General features: G+C 47.2%; 7 non-coding genes and 1 pseudogene across 7 annotated transcripts; 3 read left to right on the top strand and 5 right to left on the bottom strand.

The window, feature by feature from the left end:
* Nucleotides 1–3713: 3713 nt before the first annotated feature.
* LOC122764499 lies at nucleotides 3714–3834 on the bottom strand (annotated as a pseudogene).
* Nucleotides 3835–4483: 649 nt separating this feature from the next.
* Nucleotides 4484–4647, bottom strand: LOC122764480. The gene has a single exon (XR_006359718.1). It is a non-coding gene; the product is annotated as a U1 spliceosomal RNA (small nuclear RNA).
* A 403-nt stretch (nucleotides 4648–5050) lies between these two features.
* Nucleotides 5051–5169, top strand: LOC122764465. The gene has a single exon (XR_006359705.1). It is a non-coding gene; the product is annotated as a 5S ribosomal RNA (ribosomal RNA).
* A 110-nt stretch (nucleotides 5170–5279) lies between these two features.
* LOC122764466 lies at nucleotides 5280–5398 on the top strand. Its single transcript, XR_006359706.1, has one exon. It is a non-coding gene; the product is annotated as a 5S ribosomal RNA (ribosomal RNA).
* A 124-nt stretch (nucleotides 5399–5522) lies between these two features.
* LOC122764486 lies at nucleotides 5523–5715 on the bottom strand. The gene has a single exon (XR_006359723.1). It is a non-coding gene; the product is annotated as a U2 spliceosomal RNA (small nuclear RNA).
* Nucleotides 5716–5897: 182 nt separating this feature from the next.
* On the bottom strand, nucleotides 5898–6010 carry LOC122764497. Its single transcript, XR_006359734.1, has one exon. It is a non-coding gene; the product is annotated as a U5 spliceosomal RNA (small nuclear RNA).
* Nucleotides 6011–6657: 647 nt separating this feature from the next.
* LOC122764479 lies at nucleotides 6658–6821 on the bottom strand. Its single transcript, XR_006359717.1, has one exon. It is a non-coding gene; the product is annotated as a U1 spliceosomal RNA (small nuclear RNA).
* A 403-nt stretch (nucleotides 6822–7224) lies between these two features.
* LOC122764487 lies at nucleotides 7225–7343 on the top strand. The gene has a single exon (XR_006359724.1). It is a non-coding gene; the product is annotated as a 5S ribosomal RNA (ribosomal RNA).
* The last annotated feature ends 93 nt before the right edge of the window (nucleotides 7344–7436 follow it).

Below are 7436 nucleotides of genomic sequence, written 5' to 3'. Positions count from 1 at the left end.
GGTAAATAAGGCTATATTGTGGGTGACTATCCGGGGAGCGAAGAGCTAAGCAGACTAATCGCTGTAGAAGTTTGGGACCGTGTTCGCTCGTTTCAATTGCGTGTATGTGTCTCTCCATGCCGGTAAACAGGGCTGTATTGTGGGTGACTATCCGGGGAGCAAAGAGCTAAGCAGACTAATCGCTGTAGAAGTTTGGGACCGTGTTCGCTCGTTTCAATTGCGTGCATGTGTCTCTCTCACTTGTAAACACAACGTTATTCATGCGGTGTAGGAAACGTGTGTTTATGTTAAAGTAGGGAAAAAGTTATAGTCGAATTGGGGCAGTTTCAGGAAAGGTAATGAAGTAGAATCTAGTCTTTTTAGCATGATCTGTATTATTGTTTTAACCTTTACTATTTTCCATACCAGGATCGTTTTATCCACACGGGCACACAAACAGAAGCTCCAAGTGTGAGAACATGTGCCACTCAAATGTCAATTGGGACCTTGAAAACACACGTGCACTGCCAAAGTAAGTAGAAGTAAGTAGTAAGTAAGTTGAAAATTTCATAAGAACCAAATTAGTAAAGAGCATGAAATGTTCACACATTGTATCTACTCCATAGGGACCCAGACACCAGTGTTGTCACATGAGACTGCTGGCACACAAACCACACTGCCTGAGTACATGTTTTCATCCACACCTATAAAGGGGCCAGGGTTTGGACCACAAAAAAGAGCATGTGTTGAGTCAGAGGAGGAAGAGGGATTCACCTCACCAGAGTCACAAGTCGACCCAAATGACTCAACCTTTACTCCTGGCGGATCCCTAACAACACACGATTCAACAATGTCGTAAGTACTGTACAAGTTCACTAGGCTTGTCACTTCAGATCAAAGAAGTGAGGCTAAATGCTTTTTGTCTTGTTACATTTGTAGGACTGAAAGTGCTGTATACATGGATAAAAAATACATTGTATTTGAGTCCTGCCTGAGGGAGCTTTTTGACACATGTCCAGTGTGCAAGAGAAAATGCGGCAGCAACAGAAGGGCACGTATGTTGCATTTCATCAAATGTGTCCAAAATGCAACTACTCCAGGAAGTGGCAAAGTCAGCTCATGATGAATAACACCCCAGTTGGCAATGTACAGTTATCTGCTGCTACATATTTCACTGGTGCATCCTTCATCCAGCTGGAAAAGGTAATACTATTAATGTTTTTGTCAAAATCATATGACACTTTCAACCAATAGACAATTACTAAACACTGTTTGTATTATTGTTATGTTAGCTATGCCGCGCCTTGCAGCTCCAGATTACTCATTATGACACCTTCCGGAAACATGCAAGGAAATACCTGGAACCTGCAATCGTCCACAAGTGGAAGAGTGACCAGCAGGTCCTTTTCTCCACATTGAAACCGGGGGGGAAAGTTCAAGTTGCAGGAGACATGCGTGCAGATTCACCAGGTAATGAAAAAAATCAGACCACCATCAAAATCATAAATACCAATTGTAAACATAAAAAAATCAATCACTAGTTTTTTTTCAAGAAATGAATTCATATTGTTCTGTTTACTTCAGGGCACTCTGTCTCATTGATCGGAATCTTTATATTTACATAGGTTGTACCTTGCATCCATGCATCACAACGAAAATTCCAGCCGTGAGCAGGCAACAACCGCTTTAGGCCAAGCTGTCTACAGAGTGTCGTATCCGAAGGCCAAGAAGGGAGAACCCACCGCGAAGCCGGTCAAAACAGACCCCACGTACAGTAAGTCACTAAAAATTTTTATTTACATTGAATAAAGCGTTATACAAAAACAGACAAATACTGACATTTCTTTTGGCTTTTTTTCCCTTTCTTATTAACTTAAATTAACACCTAACACAGCAAATAACACATTTAAATTGAAATAGCTGAAAATGTAATGACACAGTAAAGAAATTACTGTCTGAATGTAATGTCATGGTTCTCTGTTACATTTTAAAGACTATGTGGCTGAATTGATGAGGCTGGTGTTCGAGGAGGTGATGGAGGACCCAGAGTCTTTCGCAGAGGACATGAGGAAGATCGCCATCCCAGAGACCCTGTCAGCCCAGTATGACAGGCCCTTAAAGGAGGAAGTCATTGCCTCACACGTGACCCACTTCAGTCAAGGGGTGGGCGGAAGCCAACATATTGTCCAGCCAGATCAGGAAACTCCTGGCGTATCCGGCACACAACACACGACGGGATGACAACTCGTACACGTCGTCCCAAATATCCCCAGCACCAGCTGACAAAGCTGCGGTATGCTAAATGCCGGTAGCGACTGAAAAGTAGATAGAAATGTAAAAATTAAATGCTGCTCTTGCACTGAGCACATTTTGTGTAAAAAGTATTTATTAAACATTTCAAAGACACAATTCTTTTATCACTTATGTGTGTTATGATTTAAACATGCCTCTTATTTGTATGTTACATACATACTCGTGTATTGTTCTTCCCCGCAAAGGCCCATAGTCTGCCCGGTAGATGTTGTTCATGTTCTGCAGTGTGTATGGGTTCAAACAGTTAGGCTCCAGGCCTGGAAGGTAGGTCATGCATGTTGGTGTGTCCGGAAGCTCATTCATTCTTCGGATAACCTAAAAAGGGGCAGAACAATACTGTAACAGTAATGGCATAGAGTAATTAGGTGAAAATAGCTGGATCACTCAAAAGTGATGGATTATTACTGTAAAAAGGTAAGTACAATCATAGTTACAAACAGGATTAGAGAAAATGGAGCTACATTGTAGTGCACTGGTCTAATTACAGGATTGAAAATAGTCAAATTTGTACTACATTGCTTTAAAAAAATCTAAACTAACATTTACTAATCCATTTTTTTACAACACTAATTTAGTTATTGTTTATGGGCAAAATAATACCTTAAGTGTTTCTTTACAGCAGACGTTCTGCCCTTCTGTGGGCATCGTCATGCAGTTCCCACAAGTGCACCTTCCAGAGATACAGTATTGTGTATGAAAAGTACAGTAACACATTTCATAGATTCAAGAGTTCTATTCATCAGTTACTCATATTACGTACAGGGGAACAAAACTACTTTCATTACAGTCCCACCATATATCTACACAAAATGTTAAAATTAGCGTTTCACCAAACAGTAAGTGATAAATTCTAAATAGAAGACAAAAAGACATGTACAGGTACTGCTGAAGCTTATACTGAGAAAAAATGGTGGGGGGAGGGGCGGGTTATCAAGCCTCAACCAGTGTCTCCCTCATACTGTATTGGAAATATACACAGAGAAAACATATTACCATTCTGAGGCGTCCTGCAGCAGTCTTTGTTGTGGAGGTGTTTCACTTGCGACAGTATCTTCTGTCTCTGGGTCAGACTCCGGGTAAAATGTGTAAGGGATTACGGCGCGGGGTCGTGACACAGCCATTTAACAATGTTTTGATAATGACGAGCAGAGCATCCATCGTGCCAGAGGGGGAGCTGCGTATCTGAGAACTGACGTGCTAAATACGTCACTTCCAGGTACCTAGCCAATCACAGGACAGTGGGAAAGCTCTCGTTGGCTGGCCAATCACAACACAGTCCACGTTCTGGGGGTGTGGTTTTGGTCTGAAACAGCGCGGCTGACGAGAGCGTCAGTGAGGAGATATTTTGATCGGCTCGTTTGCAGCGATTAGAAGGTTTTTAATCATGAAAACAAGTTAATATATGTAAGTAGACCTCCATAACTAACATATATGTGAGATACAAGCATTCGATGTCACCTTTAAACTCTTGAACGTCCCTCTCCACGGAAGTCTTTAGTAAAAGGCGAAAGACTTGTGCATTTTGAAGAGAAACCAGAGTCAACGTAGCCCCTGTCCTGGAGAGCAGCCGAGGAGTCTATCCGCCGGAGTCACCACAGTCTCGGTCGGCCGGCCGGCCGGCCGGCCACCTTGGGACGGCCTTCCTTCAACGTTTTTGCTTAGTCGGCCAATAAACCGCCCAGATTTGACTGCATGTTTGGAAGCGCTTTCCTACTGTCGGTTGTGCGCTGCAGTTTTCTATCAGTCGCTGAGGCTGTGGCACATTCCTCGCTCACTGGCACACCTCCAACATTTAGTGGTAGACGTGAGTGCATGAGCAAAGCAGCTCCGTGTCACACTGAGCAGTACAAACTGCCGGGCCATTTCCCACCTCATCCGGGCTTCTGAAATGGTGAGTTGCTCCTGGCATCACTTCAACATCAGGTCACTGCACGGAGTGAACAGAGCAAGCGCCAAAGTATTAACCCTTGGCATGATGGCCATGGATCCATCTCCAACAATCAAGTTCTTCTACAAAGAGTTGGGAAAGGGAGCGTGACATTTGCTTTGAGCTAAAAGAACACACACAACCATCACGTTCCCAGCAACTTGGAAAGACTGGGGATGTTGCTCCGCAAGGACGTGAGAAGTTTGGAGATGGGCACACAACGTTGAACTTCGGGCGGCTGACCTTTGCTTACAACGACATCATCGGGGGAAAGCGCGGACGCAGCACCCCACTAGCAAAAACTATGCAGTCAAGACTCCCACGTTTGGGGAATTTGCAGGGGTCAACACAGCCGGAGTGCAATGGCTGAGCCTCGCCCTGGGTGAACCGCCTTCTTGATCATGGTATCTCCCCTGCCAGGTAAGTATGAGGTGTACTCGCCAAACACCGGGTGGCTCTTGCCAGACACAGCTCTTTGGCTGATGGTGCTGGAAATGAATAATCCCAGAGGCCAATGCCTTGACTCAGTTGCTCGTTAATGCTGTGCTATGTTCAACTTCAACCTCCAGCACACATTGGAGAGGAAACACTCGACCTTTTTTACTGGCATACCTGGCTGTCGTTTCCTATAGATTCAGCAACAACTGGACATGACGGCACCAACAGCCGCTTGCCCATCTCGGTGTCGCTTCCCGATACTGGACTAGAGTGTAGCATGTGGTGGAGATAAAGGCTGAAGTGCAGTGTGTCCGAAAGGCTGACTTTTGAGCCCCGCCACGCGCAGGGGGCCTTGCCCAGTCCATAAAAGCAGTCTGTGTCCCCAACCCCCCGGCTTACGGCCATACCACCCTGAGCACGCCCGATCTCGTCTGATCTCGGAAGCCAAGCAGGGTCGGGCCTGGTTAGTACTTGGATGGGAGACCGCCTGGGAATACCAGGTGCTGTAAGCTTTTACACCGCTGCACGCTTTTACACTGCTGCTTCCTTACAAGAAACATGCCCCTCCACGAGCAGGGGCCTTGCCTAGTCCATAAAGGCACTCTCTGTCGCCAGCCCCTCGGCTTACGGCCATACCACCCTGAGCACGCCCGATCTCGTCTGATCTCGGAAGCTAAGCAGGGTCGGGCAGGGTTAGTACTTGGATGGGAGACCGCCTGGGAATACCAGGTGCTGTAAGCTTTTACGCTGCTGCTGCTGCTGCTGCTTCCTTACAAGAAACATGGGCTCGCAATTAAATTGACGCACAGGCACGGGTTGATGTCTTTCTGGTTTCAGCTTCGCTTTGCTTTTCACAGAAAAAAGAGAATGGTGCACCGTTCCTGGTGGCACTGCAATACCAGGTCAATGCAAGGAGTGAAGAGAGCAAGCCCCAGTTTTCACCTCCCACTGCTCAAAAATGCATTTAATATTTAATCCCCATATAGAGGACATATCAGATATTAAACTGATAAGAACAGATACTACACTTGATCTTAGCCAAAAGGCCGAGAAGCGATGGCCCACAGGTGTCTGGGGCCAACCCAAGATCTTGGCACACAAGTCAGTTGTTGTGGTGCCATGTTTTTAAGGGCGCATAACAAAGGCTGCTGCTGCTGATCACCTCCGCCCCAAGGTTGACCTAAGTGCACCTCTGAGCCTTGACAGACAGCTGCTTGACATTTGACACACTCAAAGGGCGCAGCCTTACAGCAAAGCCCACCAAAAATAACTTAAACTCTTGAACGTCCCTCTCCACGGAAGTCTTTAGTAAAAGGCGAAAGACTTGTGCATTTTGAAGAGAAACCAGAGTCAACGTAGCCCCTGTCCTGGAGAGCAGCCGAGGAGTCTATCCGCCGGAGTCACCACAGTCTCGGTCGGCCGGCCGGCCGGCCACCTTGGGACGGCCTTCCTTCAACGTTTTTGCTTAGTCGGCCAATAAACCGCCCAGATTTGACTGCATGTTTGGAAGCGCTTTCCTACTGTCGGTTGTGCGCTGCAGTTTTCTATCAGTCGCTGAGGCTGTGGCACATTCCTCGCTCACTGGCACACCTCCAACATTTAGTGGTAGACGTGAGTGCATGAGCAAAGCAGCTCCGTGTCACACTGAGCAGTACAAACTGCCGGGCCATTTCCCACCTCATCCGGGCTTCTGAAATGGTGAGTTGCTCCTGGCATCACTTCAACATCAGGTCACTGCACGGAGTGAACAGAGCAAGCGCCAAAGTATTAACCCTTGGCATGATGGCCATGGATCCATCTCCAACAATCGAGTTCTTCTACAAAGAGTTGGGAAAGGGAGCGTGACATTTGCTTTGAGCTAAAAGACAACACCCACAACCATCACGTTCCCAGCAACTTGGAAAGACTGGGGATGTTGCTCCGCAAGGACGTGAGAAGTTTGGAGATGGGCACACAACGTTGAACTTCGGGCGGCTGACCTTTGCTTACAACGACATCATCGGGGGAAAGCGCGGACGCAGCACCCCACTAGCAAAAATTATGCAGTCAAGACTCCCACGTTTGGGGAATTTGCAGGGGTCAACACAGCCGGAGTGCAATGGCTGAGCCTCGCCCTGGGTGAACCGCCTTCTTGATCATGGTATCTCCCCTGCCAGGTAAGTATGAGGTGTACTCGCCAAACACCGGGTGGCTCTTGCCAGACACAGCTCTTTGGCTGATGGTGCTGGAAATGAATAATCCCAGAGGCCAATGCCTTGACTCAGTTGCTCGTTAATGCTGTGCTATGTTCAACTTCAACCTCCAGCACACATTGGAGAGGAAACACTCGACCTTTTTTACTGGCATACCTGGCTGTCGTTTCCTATAGATTCAGCAACAACTGGACATGACGGCACCAACAGCCGCTTGCCCATCTCGGTGTCGCTTCCCGATACTGGACTAGAGTGTAGCATGTGGTGGAGATAAAGGCTGAAGTGCAGTGTGTCCGAAAGGCTGACTTTTGAGCCCCGCCACGCGCAGGGGGCCTTGCCCAGTCCATAAAAGCAGTCTGTGTCCCCAACCCCCCGGCTTACGGCCATACCACCCTGAGCACGCCCGATCTCGTCTGATCTCGGAAGCTAAGCAGGGTCGGGCCGGGTTAGTACTTGGATGGGAGACCGCCTGGGAATACCAGGTGCTGTAAGCTTTTACGCTGCTGCTGCTGCTTCCTTACAAGAAACATGGGCTCACAATTAAATTGACGCACAGGCACGGGTTGATGTCTTTCTGGTTTCAGCTT

Source organism: Solea senegalensis, unplaced genomic scaffold (assembly GCF_019176455.1).
Source record: "Solea senegalensis isolate Sse05_10M unplaced genomic scaffold, IFAPA_SoseM_1 scf7180000017429, whole genome shotgun sequence".
Classification (NCBI taxonomy): Eukaryota; Metazoa; Chordata; class Actinopteri; order Pleuronectiformes; family Soleidae; genus Solea; species Solea senegalensis.
The sequence above is the reverse complement of the archived record's forward strand: the minus strand, read 5'-3'. Positions and strand labels throughout refer to the sequence as shown.